Source organism: Astyanax mexicanus, chromosome 3, assembly GCF_023375975.1.
Source record: "Astyanax mexicanus isolate ESR-SI-001 chromosome 3, AstMex3_surface, whole genome shotgun sequence".
NCBI lineage: Eukaryota > Metazoa > Chordata > Actinopteri > Characiformes > Acestrorhamphidae > Astyanax > Astyanax mexicanus.
Window position 1 is genome coordinate 39951356 of NC_064410.1, and position 18496 is coordinate 39969851.

The window sequence follows — 18496 nt, forward strand, 5'->3', positions numbered from 1 at the left end:
CAACCCACACAATCACTGCATTCACACAACAGAGCTGCACACATTCAGTGTGTTTCTAGAAGACGGATCACACACCTTTCCTGCTAACAAGGTGGCATTTTAGTGAGTGAAGACATCTTAATGTCTGGAAATATATATTTTTTACTGTCAGTTTCTCACTTTTTTAATATAACATAAATCTTAGCTGATGTTCTTTACATTGTAAAGGTAGGTAACTCTTGGTCTTCCTTTCCTGGGTGATCCCGATGAGTGCCAGTTTCATCGTGATGCTTGATGGTCTTGGCGAATGCACTTGAGGATGCTTTCAAAGTTCTTGATTTTTTTTGGATTGACAGACCTTCAGAAAAATCCTGGTGAATAAACCAATATAATTAATATGATCATACTCAATATAATCTTTTATTGTTTCTCTGACCAACAATATAATACCATTGTATCTCAAATATATAAATATAAAATGTACAGAGGGACAATTTCCAACAAAGCTTGTCAGTACTGCTTAATTTCATTTAATGTCTCATGCCATTATATTAATAAAATATTAAAAAATGGCTTTATACATACAGTACTCATTGCCTACGAATGTATTATGAAGCCCTTATGCAGGTACCTTTCTAATAACGTTTTATTTATAAGATTTAGATTTTATTTTATTTTTTAATGGAAGTATTGACTGGAAAAAAGGCTTTAACACTTTATTTGAAATGTAGAGGTGCTTCATTACACATGCATAAGCATTGAATACCATGTGTAAAAAGCCATTATTTAATATTTATGAATAGCCTATGCCAGTACATAGTACAACATTACATAATACATTAAACAAAATTAAGTAGTGTTGACAATGTAGCAACATAGCACGTATAAGTGTTGAGTATTATAATCATTATTTAAATTCATATACATACAGTATATTTAAAACACTATACATACATAATTGTACAGTACATACATTTTGTATATACAGTATGAAATAAAAATGATATAATGTTGATTAATATAATATTTGTTAATATATTTGACATATGTGAATGTAAAATGTTTTTTTTTTTTACATTTACTAATAAGTTGTATATTAGTCTTGATAGTTCATGCCAGGGGTGTCCAAACTACGGCCCGTAGGCCATTTGCGGCCCGTTTCCTTTTTTGGAGCAGCCCGCGAAGTATTTTAGAAATAGAATGAAAGTTGGCCTGCAGTTAAGCAGGTTTTTATAATGTGAGATTCAAAGTTTGAACGCTAGGTGTCAGAAACAGGCCAAAGAATCTAAAAGCGGCGAAAGTGAAGTTGTAGCGCAGAAAAACGGGCCAAAGAGTCTAAAAGTGGAGAGGGTGCTCAGTCGTAGCACAGAAAACTAGTCAAAGAGTCTAAAAGTGGCTAGAGTGTTCAGTTGTATCTCAGAAAAAGGGCAAAATAGTCTAAAAGAGTTTCAATTTGAAAAATCTTAGTTTACACAACACTGTCAAAGATAGATAAAGATAGTAACTCAAGTAAAATGGTGTGTAAATTAAAGTAATGTATTATTTAAAGTGGTATATTTCATTATTTGTTTTATTGCAGAGTCTGTGGCCTGTGACTTCAAATATATTTCACCCTCTGGCCCCCAACAAAAAAAGTTTGGACACCTCTGGTCCATGTAATACATATAGTAATAGTACATGTGATAGTACAAGGTACATGTGAGTCTTGGTTTCTCCCAGGGTTTCTTCCTCCTCCAGCTCTGAGGGAGGTTTCCTTGCCTCTGTTGCTCACTGGAGGTTCTGTGTTTTATGTTCAATGTTTTGTCTGAATCTTGTCTGTCCTGCAATCACATTTCTGTAAAGCTGCTTTGCGACGTCAGTTGTAAAAAGCGCTATACAAATAAATCTGATTGATACTGATTGAAGTTTTAACTGTGGAGGAGCCTGTATGGTACTTTGATTAACCTTCAAAGAAAGCTTAAGGTGATTCAATGAACATTTTTGCCTAAAAAAAACATTTCTCACAGGTTCCTTAAAGTACCTTAAGAGGTTCTTCCCCAGTTTCAAAGTGAAGAGCTCAAGAGCTCAAGAACTAAAGAATAGGAGTCAGGATTGAGACAAGACTGGGACCATTTAATCCGTATTGAAGTGCTGTCCATATTCACATAGTTCTATAATGCTCCAGTCATTATTTGCCAGAAATGTGCTTTTCATTCACCCTGTGGTTCTCTGCATTCATACTTTTCCACAGCGTGCTCCCCTCACACATGCTGTTCCAAAACGTTCCCAACCGCTCTTCACTCTTCTGCAATTTTCTCTACATTTTAAAACATCAGTCGCCGTTTGAACGTCAGCGTTTGTGGACGCTTGTGAGGTTGGTTTGCTCTGGCCTTAAGAAGTGTTGCGTCATGTATTCTGGCAAAATCTAAGAACAAACTGAATATTGGAAACCAAGAAACAGCAACACCACAGCGAGTGATGTTTGTGAGTGGAGGTGGATGCAGAGACTGAACCTGTCATCTTTCACTTTTAGAATAAGAGCTACGAGCCAGTCGTGATGGATCACACGCACCCCTTGGCTGACCCTTTTCCCAAATAAGACTGCAGCCTTTTCTCTGCCAGATCCATCTCTGCTTTATTCCCTCTGAAAAACGCCTCTCTCTCTCTCTCTCTCTCTCTCTCTCTCTCTCTCACACACACATTTTTCCCTCCGCCTCACGTACGTTTCTCTCTCTCTCTCTCCAACTCTTTGCCCTCGTTCTGTCCACTTCTCTGTCCTTCCTCCTCTCCTCTTTTGAACTGTCCGCTCCCCCCTTCCTGCTCTCCTCTTGTCCACATCATTTGTATTCCAGTCAGCGGGTGGAGGAGAGAAAATATCCTTCAAGATGCAAACGAAGGCGCTAGATCATGGCTGGGGGTACAAATGGCAAATTAACGGCACCCTAATTAGACTCATTACTGCGAGCTATGGGGCGTAGACTGGAACTTCCTCATCCTTAACACCACTCTCCACTTCCTCTCTGTGCTCATAACACACACACACACACACACACATTCACACTGTGCCAATGACAAACACACACTAGCACATTCTTACACTGTGGAGAGTCCACACCCAAAGGTGTTAAATTAACACTGGCTATTTCTTTTTCCGCAGCTCAGGAAACCATTGGTGTTTCTGTTATCAACCTTTTCCAACCTTATCCAATAAACCCATAACTTAAAGTTCAGAAAACACAAATATTTAAACACAGTCAGCTGACCTTATCTTTGTACTCTTTGTGATGCTAAAGTTAGTCCTGAGCTAATGGGGGTACAATACAGTGATTTGTAAATCTTATAAAGCCATATTTAGCTCACAATTTTGCTGTGCAATCCCTTTTTAGGGATCCCCTTTAAGGTTTGGAATCCCTGCACTATACATAGAATATGTTACCGCTTGTTAAAGTTGAGACATTTTACCATTTCATTTTCATTTTTTTCAACTTCAACTCATTTAACACTTAATGGTACCAGCATACCTGTATAACGTTGAGACAGGTGCAACAAAAGAATGAAAAAGTAAGTGGTATTATAATAAAAAAAACTGAAGTTTACAAGTACCATACAGATTATAAGGTGCACTGGATTATAAGGCACACTATCAATAAACATCTATTTTCTGGTCTATTTTCATACTTAAGATGCACTGGATTATAAGGCACATTTAAGCGACAATAGTAAGGAACAGGGGTGTCGCCATGTTTCCCTTCTAATTCAGCAGGTCTCCCTTAGGGCTAAGTAAACAAAACTGTAATTCTTAAACAAAAAAAACAATATCTTTCAAAGTCAAACGAGCGCCGTATGTTAATCTACACATATTTCTCTCATGATAACTGTTTATTTGAAGAGCAAAGTGCTTCTGTTTATTAACTGTAATCTTAGATTTCCAAGGTTTTAGCACAGTAAGCCGCAACGCTAGCTGACAACGCGACACTGAGGAACCCTGAGTGTTTCGGTAAGCCAGGGTGCTAACAGCTAGCGGTTTGTCCCACGTAGCTTGTTTTAAGACAGCAAACAAACAGACTACAGTCCAAAATACTCTCCTCTGAATGGTGAAAGGGCTAGCGCTGCGGTTACTTCATTTCACTGAAACTCCTGTATAATGCCATCCACCAGCGGAGTGGCTTTTCCCTGCTCCTTACAAACTGACTGATAAAATTCATACACAAAGTGCACTGGATTATTAAGTGCACTGGATTATAAGGTGCTCTGTCAATATTTAGGAAAACGAAAAGGGTTTTAAGTGCACCTTATAGTGCAAAAAATATGGTAACTCACATGACTGGGTAGAAAAAGGCAGAGTCTCTCAGAAGTAAAGATATTCTTCAAAAGCTTTTTTGAATATCCTATCCCACCATCTACAGGACATGATATCATCAAAATAACTTTTGGAGAATTGCTTGTTGGTAGATGGTTGTTGGGCCAATCCAGGTATATTGTAATCCACTATAAAACAGTTTCAGATTAAGGGTTTGAATTGGATCTGTACAATTTGTATGCTACAAACAAAATCTGCATATCTGCAAACCAAACATGTAGAAGTCTAGACTGGTTTAAGAAGTTAACCAAGGGAATCAAATATAACCCGTTTTCCAGTGAGAGGAAAAATGTCTTTATGAGAATGTTGGAACATGAGCCACTCTACACTTTTTTATTAGCAACATATTCCAGTCTTATTCAGAGCACTGTATGCTTGCCTCTTGTTAAGGGTTGCACTGACCCCATGGTCTTGCTAATGACATGTGAAGGCAGTCATGGCCTTGCTTAAGGATATTTTACAGTTTGTTCGATTATAGAACGTCTAGACTATTCATTCACCAGAGACTGGCTCACTGCAAACTCTGCAGACTAGAATGACTCACAACTCACAGCTGACGCTTGATCTTGTTCAAATTCAGACAAAAAAAGATATTTGTCTTCAAAGACTCTGTTTACAGCAGGTGACTTTATTTTTCAGGATCACATTAAGATAAATATCATGATTGAGCCACAACCAGAACACCAGATGCTTTTGGTGACAATGTGTGAATACATGAGTTTAAAATCTTATCAGGATATAATCCAGATACTACTCATATACAGAGTGTCTAGGTGTAAACAGGACCAAAATGCCACATAAACCATTTTTACAACAGAGATAAGTGTTAAGAAACTTTAAAAGCATAATTTAAAAGTTCTTTAAAAGTTCACATTTCCTGTTCTCATCCATTTTTTACAAAATGGTTCTTTAGGGAACCAAAAGTGGTTCTTCTGTTGCAAAACTCAAAGAGCTATTTTAACCCATAAGAGCCCAGACCCACCTCTGAATATTGATAGCGATTTCAAGATAGATAAATCAAATAAATTCAGTGAGCAATTGTTCATTTGTGGGGGGTTTCCTTAGTGTGGTCACATGACTGTGACACAAATCACAGTCAGTAACACAAATGATACAATAAAAAAAGATTTTTTTTACCTGTATTTTAACAGTTTGTTCAAGAAACAGTGTCAGAACAAGTTATATAGAATGTAACCCTTTAATTTAAGCATTTGAATGGTTAAATTGTTGGAACAGTTCTGTAGAAGCTTAAAGTACACTTTTAAAGGAGCAAGTTTTATCTTTAGTACTACTTCAGCACTCCTACATTCTGTAAATGTGAGATGAACAAACACAGATGAAATGATCCTATCAGGATGCTCAGTACTGTATATGTCAGATAGAGACTTCCTGAGTTAAATGAAGGGCTGTAGGGAACTTTCTACATCTTTTAAGTGTCTGTGACACATACAGTGCAGTGTATTGAGAATGTATTGCTTTTCCAGTAGTTTGTAATTGTACTTGATGATGTGTTGATTATTTACTTTCATATATAATAGATATAAAAGCTCATTTAACCTCATGAAGCTGAATGGTTTTGGCAGAGTGGAGAAACCTTGGAAGGGATGCTGCACTTTGAAAGGGTTAGAGGTTCTCATGTTCTTGAAATCAATATTATTGTATTGATTTTGAAGCTTTAAGTGTATGTTTTCACATTGCGTCCACAGTCTTGTTCTCTCTCTTTCTCTCTCTCTCTCTCTCTCTCTCTCTCTTCTCTCTCTCTCTTATTCTCCCTCACAATCTCATGGATCGTGTTTTGGTGAGACAGTCAACACCAAGAAGCTAATGAAGCTTGTCATTGTGGAAACAGTCCAGTGAGGGCACAGTGTGTGTGTGTGTGTGTGTGTGTGTGTTTTCAGTGTTGAATTCCATGTCTGTTCTGTGTAAAATATTATGGTCTGGCAGGTGAGCGAGACCTCAGATGGGAAGAGATAGGGTAGCAACTGCAGTCTGCATTAGGGCATGAAGTGTGTGGGCTAAAGGGGAAATGAATGTATATTCATTAATGTGCTGTCTGAATGTGTGTGTGTGTGTATGTGTGTGTATACAAGTGTTTGTGGGGGCCGTGCCTAATTGGATTCTTGTGCATTACTCTTGTTATGTTATGCTTCACTGAGGAAAACAATAAAAAGAATTGATCATAAAGAAATTACTGTTCTAGGCTAAAAATGGGCCTTCATAAAAAGATGCTTACCTTCAGCTATTCCTGGAAACACTCCAGCGCTGTCTGTCTGTCTTTCTGTCTGTCTGTCTGTCTGTCTATCTGTCGGGGGTGCATCTCCTCAAATAAATCGAGAATTCCTTTGAAACAAATGAACGTTTCTTTCCGAGAGAACACTTCTTGTTTCTCGTACAGCTGCGTCTACACAGATTTCTCCCCTAAAAACTGTTTATTTGGGTGAGTAAAGCACTTTTTAGAGATTTTTAGAGTAAGCTTAGATGTCCAATATTTTAGCATGGTTAGCATCAGTGCTAGCTGACAACGCTACACTGAGGAACCAGTGAGTTCTGAGTGTTACAGTAAGCCAGGGAACTATCAGCTAGCTGTTCATTCTGCAGAGCTTGTTTTAACACAGTAAAAGTGCAGACTACAGTCTGATATACTCACTTCTGAATGGCAAAAGAGCTAGCGCTACAGTTAGCTAATGCTAATACTGCTCCAGCCTCTATGCTGGAGAAACTTCTCTGAAACTCCTGTATAAGGCTGTATTTCAGCAGAGTAGCTTTACTGCTCCTTAATACCTGACTGGTAAAATACATACATAAAGTGATAATAAGATAATAAGACACACTGTCAATTTTTGGAAAAAATTTATTATTTTAAGTGCACCTTTTAGTGTGAAAAATTTGGTAGCTCACAGGACTGGGTAGACTGGTTCTTGGCTAAAAATGTGCCTTCAAAAAATGCTTATCTTTAGCTATTCCTGGAAATACTCCAATGCTGTCTGTCTCTCTGTCTGACTGTCAATCTATATGTCAGGGATGCATCTCCTCAAATAAATCGAGAATACCTTCTAAACAAATGAACATTTCTTTCCGAGAGAACATTTCTTGTTTCTCGTATTCCTGCCTCAAAAAAAAAAAAAAAAGTGCAGCAAAAATAGTATCTCATCCAAAAGGAAATATTCCTCCGCAGTGCTCTATTTATATCCACATGTACCTCTGATTCGCAGGTATTTGCGTAGGTAAAATACAAGCCCTCTGCTTTTCCAGGCGTATATGATGAGAGTGATACAGGATGATGAATTGGACCTGCGAGGCTGCAGCTCGGCTCTGATCCGCGATCAGAGTGCCTCACGCACGTCTTTCCTCTCCAAAAACAGCCACTAAACGGGGAAATGAGTCATGATCAGAAAGGCATAATCCCGCTTCAAAGCCCGCCGTTCTGCAGTATAGAGAGGTTTCCTGCAGAACAAATCTCCCATAATGCTCCCTGCGGACCCTGCCCGCCTCACAGGTTCATCCGGCACCAGCCAAGAGAGAAAATCCGCAGCTACCCCTGACACACTGTGTGCTACCTTTAAAAGAGTATTTCAGCATGTGATCCATTAACACAGACAACCATACTGATTAGATTGAGACATATTAAAAATAAAAAAAAGTCAATTCAATTTTTTAAAACAAACTTGCAATAGAAACCATTGGACAGAAATATATTAGAAAGACTTAAATACATAAGAAAAATAGTTGAAAACTTTGGATGTACATTTGGACTCACCTTCTCATTCAGTGTTTTTATTTTTATTTTATTTTGGCCAAAATACTAAATGTGAGGCATTTAAGTGGCTCTTATTTGGGGTTAAGCTGTTAACTTGCTTTTCCTGAGGTTGGTAACTCTGATTAACTTATTCTGTGCAACAGAGATAACTTGTTGTCTTCCTTTTCTGGTGCAATCCTGATGAGAGCCAGTTTCATCATAAAATCTTTGATGGTCTTTGCACCTGCACTTGAAGATACCTTTAAAGTTTTTACATTTTTTTGCATGAACTGACCTTCATTTCACTGTCTACTAATTCTACATAAGTAATTAACTCTTGACAAGTTCAACAAAGCTGTTAACTGAAAGTTATTGCACATGACTTCTTCATAAAGCTGAGAAAGCTGTCATCAAAGCAGAATTTAAAATCTAAAACATATTCTTTTCTTGGTTTTTGGCTTTATTAAAACTGAAGCATCCTTTTACATCTGTAAGCGTCTAGTTAGTTTTCAAACTTAACAATTTGAACAATTTGATCAATAGAGAAACAGAGAGAAACTGTCCTCTGTTCTCCTGTTTTGTTTACTCCACCATGTGCTACTAGAGCACATGGCTTTGTTGTGTTAGTGTTCTGTTCACCCTAGCCATTAGTGTTGTGTACTGTGTGTGTGTGTGTGTGTGTGTGTGTGTGTATCAGTTTTACGTGCTCCTTAGAATCTCTGTGTTTCTGGTCTGTTGTTTTGTGAGCTTAGTAACCCAGCTGGCACACAACCGACCTGAAATGTTGAAATGTGGTTGGAATATGACTAAAGTAACATAATGTCCTCAACTTTCTGCCTTTTGAATCAGCATTTTACATTTCATCACCATATAATTCCTAAAAATGGTTGCATGGAGGAATAAAAAAAGTTTTACTTCTATTTGCAGTAAATACTTTTTAATGTAATACCATGTTCATGTTCTATTTGTTTTACTGTTTTATTGTTTTTGAGATCAGATGTTCAGTAATCAGATTGGTAGTGGTGGGTAACGTTCTTTATACACAGATTTAATGCAGTTTATTGTTAACACTCAATTAAACATAGGATTTTTTAGTTTTAGTGAGCTATGTTTTATTAAAGGTTGAACGTACGACATTAAATCAATGCTGCCATATCGACGTTGATACACTTTTTAAAATCAACACCAAATCCAACATTGACTCAACCATAACATCAACGTTGATTAGCGTTGATTCAATGTTGAAATGCCAGCTGGGAAGTGTGCCAGGTTTGTTAATTAAAATGTTTTTGTGTAATTCTATTTATTCAGTTTCTTGTTTGTTCAGTTAAGCATAGTTTTGCTCATCTTTGTTTATTTATCCTACCAGTTTTGTTTTCTTAGTTTTTGCACAACCCGTGTGTCTGTTTGCATTTTTTGCTTTAATTTATTTTGTTTGTTTAACAAATATTGATATATTTGCTCTTATCTCCACCCTCCTCAGTCTGTGACAGTAACAACTAGAGGTTTAAGTCTTCACTAGCGTCAGTTTTCAGGAAAAACAAGTGTTTACTTACTTTAAAAAGTGAGATCTTAGCCTGGTAGGTCTGATATGGGTTCCTTTTATTCCTCATAATGTTTTCTAGCCTGGCTTCCACGGTCCAGCCATAACAATTACTGTTATTTGTTCCATTATCAGGCTGCATTACTGAGGTCACACCGGCAGAAAATAGATTTCACGCATGGGGTGTCTGGATTTTCCTCATAATAAACGTTTGTCTTTTTGGCTGTGCCTGCACTTTCTTTAAAGCACCACCTTCAGCCATATATTTCCCACCATATCATAAATAACGTGTCGCATCCAAAGCGAAGCAGCTGGAAAATTGAACACACTGTACATACAAATCAAACATGCTGCATTCCACCCTGATAGAGGAGCCGTTGAAGGCTGGAAGCTGTGATTAGAGAGTGTCCAGTGTTCTCGTTCTGCATATTACAGAGCGCATCACACGCACACAACTCCACCAGCCAAAGGCCATTAAAGCATTACATGATATATCAGCTTCTGCAGTCCATCAGATAGTACAGACCGGGTAATAGGCATGCAGAACACATTCTGCAGAGTTCATTTCACTCTTATAAAGTTCATTTCTGTCCAAATCATCTCCGCTGAACACTGTGTGAGTCAGTCGAGTAGTTTTACATTTTTATAATGTGGTAAAGTTAATAAAATAATGTTTCTTTATGGAGAATTTGGTTTTACAATGACCAGCATTATCTCTCCACCATGAATATGCTGTCTTTCAGCACTAATTTATAATAAACAATGGAACTAATTCACCAATAATTCTTAAAAAGTAATTTTAAGTAAGTTTTCACAACATTTCTGGAAATAATCAGCATTTTTTTAAAATATATTTTTGATTAGTTCAATTTACAAAGACAATCAGATCATCCATCCTTACAAGAGCGTGTGGTTTAAAAATACAGCACAAGACTTTTCACAAGCAGAAATAATAGAAATATAAAAAAAAACTGTAACACTTCCTATATGAATCATGTACTTCTTACGCATTATGATGATTCCTATTGCATTTATAATGCATTATATGGCACACATAATACGCTTGTTTTTTTTTATCTTCCTAACTACCTGTTTATAAAGACATTGAAGCTTTTAATAATGGTATTTACATGTAGATGAAATAGCATAGATAAAATAAAGATGTTGAGCCTGTTTGTTAATGCATTATAATACTTCAGGGTAGTTGTGATGCTTTTTTTTTAAATAGTATATTGTATATTGGGGTATTGAGTTTATAGTGTCTGGCCGTATTATGTTGTTTCTAAACTGAAAGCAGAAGCATTTCTGAGTGGAGAAGGGATAAAATATTATGTTTATTGTTACCAGTGTGCTGTACCGACTGTCCCTGCTAACCCTAATATATTCATTCTAAAAAATGGGGTGTCGGGTCTCTTTTCGCTGGAGGTTTTCAATCAATTAATCAACCTTTATTTGAACTCGGAGTGCATTGAGGGTGGCCCTCATTTACAATGTAGCCGAGCATTAACATAGGGAAGGGATTGACAAAAAAAATTATAGAATAGATAAACAATAAAAAAACAGCATTTTAATAAGATATATAAGATAATTATTTAAAAATATATATTTTTTAATATTATTAAGATATAAAACAAATAAGGTAAAAACAAAAATTTTAAAGTAGGAATCATAAAATCAAAGATGAAAAAAATCAAAGGTAATAGAATTAATAAAAAGTCAACTACAGATGAATAAATAAAACTAGACACATAAAAGAGTAAAATATAAATAAGCAATAACTAAAAACAATAAGAGAAAAGAAAAAGCAAAACAAAAAAAGATAAAAGTTAACTAAAAAATATAAAAAACACCTAAAAACATACCAAACATCAGAAAAAAACAACTAAAAACATACCAAACATCATAAGAAACAACTAAAATCAGCTTAAACAGACTAGGAGACTAGTCTAGCCTAGATCTTCTTTCAGAGGCTGTATGTGTGACGTAAGGCCACATCATGTGTTTTTACATACTTACGTCACACGTACAGCCTCTGAAAGAGGATCCGGCTCAGTTTTACTGAACGCGAACGGCTGGTGGAGCAATGGAGACATCAGAAGAGGAAACCCATCCAGTTTCAAATGATTTTTCTGCACTTATGGTGCAATTACCCATTCTCAGCAGAGAGGGCTTTAAATCCCAAAACTTACTGAAATCAACTTTAAAGCTCCACTAGGTAGGATTGAGATTTTATGCTCATGGGCTCCCCCTACAAATGTAGAGTGTAATAAATATTTCAGGCTTTTCTGGCTTTCACAGACATATTCGGTCTCTTTCCAGCTTCTGCCAGAGTGTCTGCATGTTAGTTTGTAAAGAATGAACCAGTAGTCCTTGTAGAACTGTTAGAACTAAAAGGTCGGAAAGCAGGTCGCATTTCTCGCGAGCGTTGGTCGCGGCTGCCTCTGAAAACTTACAGAGTCTGGTTTGAGCTCAGAGGAGCTCCGGCACAGACACAAGAGCACCACTATTCCTACACCTCAATAGAGCGCTGCAGTGAGTTTCAAGCTGTAATTTTACTTCTTTAAAAAGATAAAAAATCAAGGAAATCCTACCTAGTGCTGCTTTAACAAAGAGTTTTAATTGAGAACATTCAGCACATCTCAGCATCTAATAATAATAATAATAATAATAATAAAGAAGAAGAAGAGGAAGAAGAAAAATAACAACTGATAACAATAATACGATGTTGCCTGAACCAGAATGTTCTTATCCTCCTACTGGCCCAGAATTATCAGTAGTCATTATGCATGTATATTAAATGAAAAACTCTCTATGTGGTGAAACACTGCTACACATCAGATTACACGATCTCTCCTACATGCAACTCTAGTTTTAGTGTCAGCAAGACATTGTCAAAGCCCAGCACACAACAAAAAGGTGCAATATTATCGAGCTGTCCCCCCAGCCAGCAAAAAGGAGAGCAGTGAGGGAGGGATTGCAATCAATAAACATGTAACCTTAAAGTCAAGGTCGACTAGCACTCCCTCTTTTTCGCTAGCCTCCCTCGCTCCTGGTTAATGAAATCGGTTTAGCCGTGGCTTCTGTTGACCCTTATGTCTCGAGAAGTGATGGTATAGAATTTATCATTTAGAGCACAGGAACTACATAGAGAAGTGAAGAAGAACAACAAAGGCATGAAGAACAAAATGTAATGTCTTATAATAATAATAATAATTAATACAGGCTCACTCTGCTAAATGAACAGATACACATATTTTTTACCTTAGTTAAAGCATTTGCAAAAACACTGATACATTTAGTATTTTAATGTAGTTAAGAAGCTTTTAAAAATAAGCCCTATTGACAATGTTTCAGTTTCTTGTTTGGATAAACAAGTTTATTATTTTTTGATTTAATAAATCAATTAAAGTATATGCTTATGGGCTCCAATTGGTCCAGTGGATTATGATGTCACCATGATCTTGGGATCGCTGGTTCAAATCTGCTTGCATTGGTCCAGGATCTGTAGCTGGGGATCCAGTGCTTTCCTCCAAGTGTGACGTGGAGAGAGGAAGCAAATGCAAGAAATATTTATCAACAATGAAAAAAACAAACAACAGGAACTCTGGGTACAAACAGAACACCACACGTAACCTGAACTGATATTACAATGAACAAGAACAAAAAAAAAAACTAACACTGAACACACAGGGGCTTAAATACACACATACAAGATGGGAAAGGAAACAGGGAACACCTGGGGAAAGGTAACGAGGAGGGCGGAGCTACAAATGAGCACAGGTGAAACTACTTAAGGCGGGACATAGGAACACACAAAACTAAATGAAGCATGACACAGACACAGAGGGGAAAGGTCAACAAACACAGGGAGAAATATGAGCACAGAAGGGAAATGACAGGGAACAGGGCAAGGATGTAACATAATTAATATAAAAAATACACTTTAATTTGTTTTAGATGTTTTTGTCTGGGCTAACTTCCTACATTTGCTAGGATCTAAGTATCAGTTGAATTAATAGAATTGAACTAAGAAACCTTATTGGATAGTTGACCTTCCAAATTTAGCAGAAAATTAGAAATACATTTTGAAAAACATAAAAAAATTTAATTACTTATTTTGGTCCAGTCAAGACTAACTTTATATTTAACAGTTCTGACCAATATAGGTTTGAAAATGCTTTTATACTGATTTTATTAAATTAACAAACAGTGCGTTATCACTCCTAACTCCTGCTAAATCTTCACTGATGTCTCCTGGAGTCAAACAGGGAGCTTGATTTGTCTTTCTAGCAATCTTCTTGAAAAGCATTTGTCCTGGAAAGTTTTCTTGACCTCCACCATTCTTGTTAACTGCCATTTTATAATTACTCTGATTTGAAATTTGCATCATCTGGCATTTCCTAATGACGATTATAAACAAGCCCCAGCCCAAACAAGCTAATTAAGGTCTGAGACCTTGCTCAAAGTTATCTGAGAGCTCAAACATCTCAATAGAAGTGCCAAAAACAGAAACCGTAATTAGGAGTGCCAAAGCTTTTGAGTGAAACTGTATGTAATTTTTCTGGAAGTGAATATTTTCTGCAATCCTTAAGAGAATTAAAAACTAATTAATGTACAAATTATTACACCCATATTACACAATAAATGCTAATCTATTTGTCCAATCTACAAAGACTTCTTCTAACAGCTATATTACCAATAAACACTGTTGTTTTTTACCAAACAATGAAGATTACCATTGCAAACCCTGTGTGTGCTTTTATTCGGAATTGTGGCTTTTTGATTGACCAGCATGACTATAAACCAGATAAATAAGCACCAGATCGTCACCAACCAGAATAAACTATGATTTTATGCAGATCTTAAATGAATCTTAAAGTATTGTTTTTATTTCTACAATGCACATGTTGAAACATACAAGCCAAACTTTGTGTAAATAACAACTAAGGCATTTTATAGAAATAAAAGCTTCTAAATTGTATTTAATAAATAAGTATAATAAGTACTTGATTACCAAAACCTGGCTGTAAGCAGTTAATTTTAGTATAATATATGTAAAAGGACTATAAACATTAGTTTTAAACTTTAACTTTTTTTTATTAATCACGTTACATAGTTTGCAGAGCGCAGTGATGCATTAGTGGTTTTAATTAGTGATATAACTGCATTGATTACTGTTTAATTAGGAAGCTGCAATACTTTTTTTCATTTATGCTAAAGTTTAGGCTATACACATGCACAAACTCTCACACACCCAGTTGATGGCACATTTTATTTTTTAAAGTTGAATGTGGAATATGGAGCTACACTAGCGTATTAAGCTCAGCACATTGTACTATGCTATTTTAAACAGCCACTAAAACCTAAACCTATATATATATTTTTTTTTTCATTAATAGCTAAAATGTGTTCCTTTGAAGTTTTCCTTTGAAGTAGTTTTACAAACTACTTTTCTAACCTTTAAAAAAAAATTTTTGTACAATATTAAGGTTTTTATTGCACAATATGCAGATCAGTCAATCACTAATACTAATGCTGATGTCCAACCATCTCCGCCTCACTGCTTTCAGAGGCACACTGCTGCTGCTGCAGCTCAGCCAATAAGCTTTCCCTCCTGCCCTGCCTCTAAACCCATACATCACCCAGTGCCCCTCCCAAACAAACTTTTGTTAAACTGAGCTGAGAATAATACCCTAAAGTATTATAATGCAGTAAAAAAAAAAACTCTGTAGTGTGGTCTGCCAGACACACCACACTACACTATTATTACTGTATCCCTCCCAAACATAGGAGAACATGTGAAAAATTACATAATCACTTTTAATTAATGAATAATCATAGAATATTGTGGTGATTATACAATTGATTTTGTTAATCGACTGACAATAATACTAATGTAATCATGTAACTTTTACCAATCTAACATTGATTCATTTATTTATTTATTCCTTTTTTTATTTGTTTGACACCAGCTGCAGTATACACACAGTAAACACTGTCAATACATCTAATTTGGTATATTTAATTTGGTTGGCACACATGCATCTCAAATGTTTCTAAAATTATCATTTTATTCAATCTAATAGTATCAATAAATGTTGGAATATGATTTACTCTGGCTACTTTTTTGACAGCTATACAAATCCTGAGACTTGAGAGTAGCAGCTCCAGCATACATAAAGCAGCACAGAGCTGAAAGAAGATATAGCAAGATATGTAAGATTTAGTGTGGAAGCGTGACTTGATTCAGTAATGCCTTTCTATTCTCTCTCTCTCTCTTTCTTTTGATTTTATGATATATATTTTCTTTTTATCGTGAATAGAAGTTAAAGATTTCTCTTAGGTCACTAATTTATTTCACACCGCTGTGTTAGAGAATAGACTGAAGAAATAAACTGCTCTGTCTGGAGCCTCGGTGCTAAATGGTATGCAGCGCCCTCATTCTTTCTAGCAGTCATTGTCACTTAGATATGATGCAATAAAAGCCCTGCTTTTGCAAAGCCGGACTGTTTATCAGGCCACACTTCTGCTGGATGTCATCGATTCTCCTGCAGCAGACTGATGATATTTACTCTTGGAAATGCACGCGAGCAAGCCGGAGAAAAACACAAATACAACTCACCCACAAATAACCAACAGCTTTACCCTCCCAGATTCTCCGGCTCTAGCCATATGTCTCTAGGCAAATATTGATCCCCATCCTATCACAGCCGGTCCAAACTCGCACCTCTCTCCCATCCTGTTTGCATCCAGGTGTTATTTATGTCTGCGGTGCTCCCCTCTGATCTCTCAGCCCCGTGCTCTTTATCTATTAGCGGGGCCTTGTCTGAGATTTACCCGGCGTAATCTGATACAGGCCCGGGCGGATCATAATGCACTGGATTAATCTACGGAGGTTAGCCGTGGCCGGCCGAGGGAGAGCGAACGCATTGATTTTCTGATTTTCTCCTGCACCAGTGTCCTCTCATCCTCCAGCAACCGCACCGCTCACACGCATGAATATTCACACCTGCACCTGCGAGCCCTGGGTAGGGTCACTCTTTATCCAGCAGGGCAAGGCAGCTGAAAAAACACGGACCAGAGAAAAGAATTTCAATTATCCTAAATGAAAAAATATATATAAATAAATAAATAAATCTTCCAATTATCTGTGATATTATTTAACCTATAACATAAAACATCTTCCAACTGTTTGTGACCTTATTTATTTTACATTAACATTATTGCCAAAAACTTTGGGGGAAACTTTACTTGGCTGATCCATTTAATGGTGCTTAACTGACATTCAACTAATATTTAACTGCATGTCTATTAAATGCAACTGAACTGAAAGGTGAAAGTAAATGATTCTCTGTTGAATGTAACCCAACATCCAACTCTTAACCCAAACTCTAATTTTAATATTTTAGCATTGGGTTTAGAGTTAGATTTAAAGCTTAGTTTAGGGTTAAGTGTAGGGTTAGATTTTACGGTTAATTACGGGTTTAGGTTAGCTGTAGTGTTATGTTCTATTTTAACCCTTGTGTGGTGTTCATTTTCGTTTTTCATCAAATGATACTAAAAAAATATTTTTTCTAACTTAAACTCATTGGCATTGGCTCATTTTTTGTGAAAAACATATATCAAAACACATTTTCGATAAACACACACTGTACTTGAGTTAAATTTATTTTCTTTTACATTTTATTAAAAAACTAATAAAAAAAGAGTAGCACCTTTTGAAAGAAATGTAACATAAGAAAGGTAAAGGGCAAATATTAACCATGTAAGCTGTTTATATTGCTTGCAATTTAGGTGAAGCAAGCATGTGTAAAGCATTTTAATGTAAAATTGCTTAATTTTACTGAATTAAATACAAGTAACAAAGTAAACGAGGAACAAAAATATGAACACCACACAAGGGTTTAATCATTTCCATTCAACATATGGTTAAGCTGCATTTAATAGACACTCAGTTGAATGTTAGTTGAATGTCAGTTGAGCATTAACGTGGCCATCAAATGGACCATCCAAGTAAAGTGTTACCAAATTTAGTTCTTATCTATAGTATGTACAGTATATTACAGTACAAGCCAAGAGTTTGGACACACCTTTTCATTTAATGTTTTTTTGTCTTTGTTTCATTTATTTTCTACATTGTAAATTAATATTGAAGACGATGATGAAAACAATTAAGGGAAATTATGTAGTAAACAAACAAAAAACTATCCCCTGATCTAAACCTGATCAACTGAGATGGTGATTAGAGGTGATTTGGGATGAGCTGGAGCTTCACAGCATGAAAGAAAACCAGCGACTATTGTTCAGCACCTCCAGGAACTCCTCATCTTCAAGGTGCTGAGAAAACTATTCCAGGTTACTCTCCCTCATGAAGACACTGGCTACTTAGAAGTGTCAAAAGTATAAGTATTTGCCTACAAAATAATTATGCATGTGATCTGTGTATCTTCGATATAGTCTTCAATATTAAATTTACATATTTAAAAAATCATAAAAAGAAAAAAAAAAGAGTAGAGAAATTTTTCATAGCAAAGTGATCAAATGTCTGGCCTTTTATAATATTAAAATCCCTTTAATGTCATCTATTTACCAACCTTAGCACTCAACCTTTTTTTTCCATTGCTTCCTCCATTCCTCACTGTTTGTGAAGACAGTATATATGTTTTATAATACTGGAGAGGTGTCCAAAAATCAGCATGCTTTTTTTTATAGCTGTACCAACAACAAGGTCCACCAGGGGTTAATTCCATGCATTAGACATCTCCCAAGAAGTCATAGAGTTAGAGGAAAATCACTATGTTTAATTTCTTTTCTGTTTAGAAATGTTAATTACAAGACAAGCTCCTGTTTAACAGGAGGCCAAGTCAATTTCTTTCCTACCCATATAGGCTTAGTTATG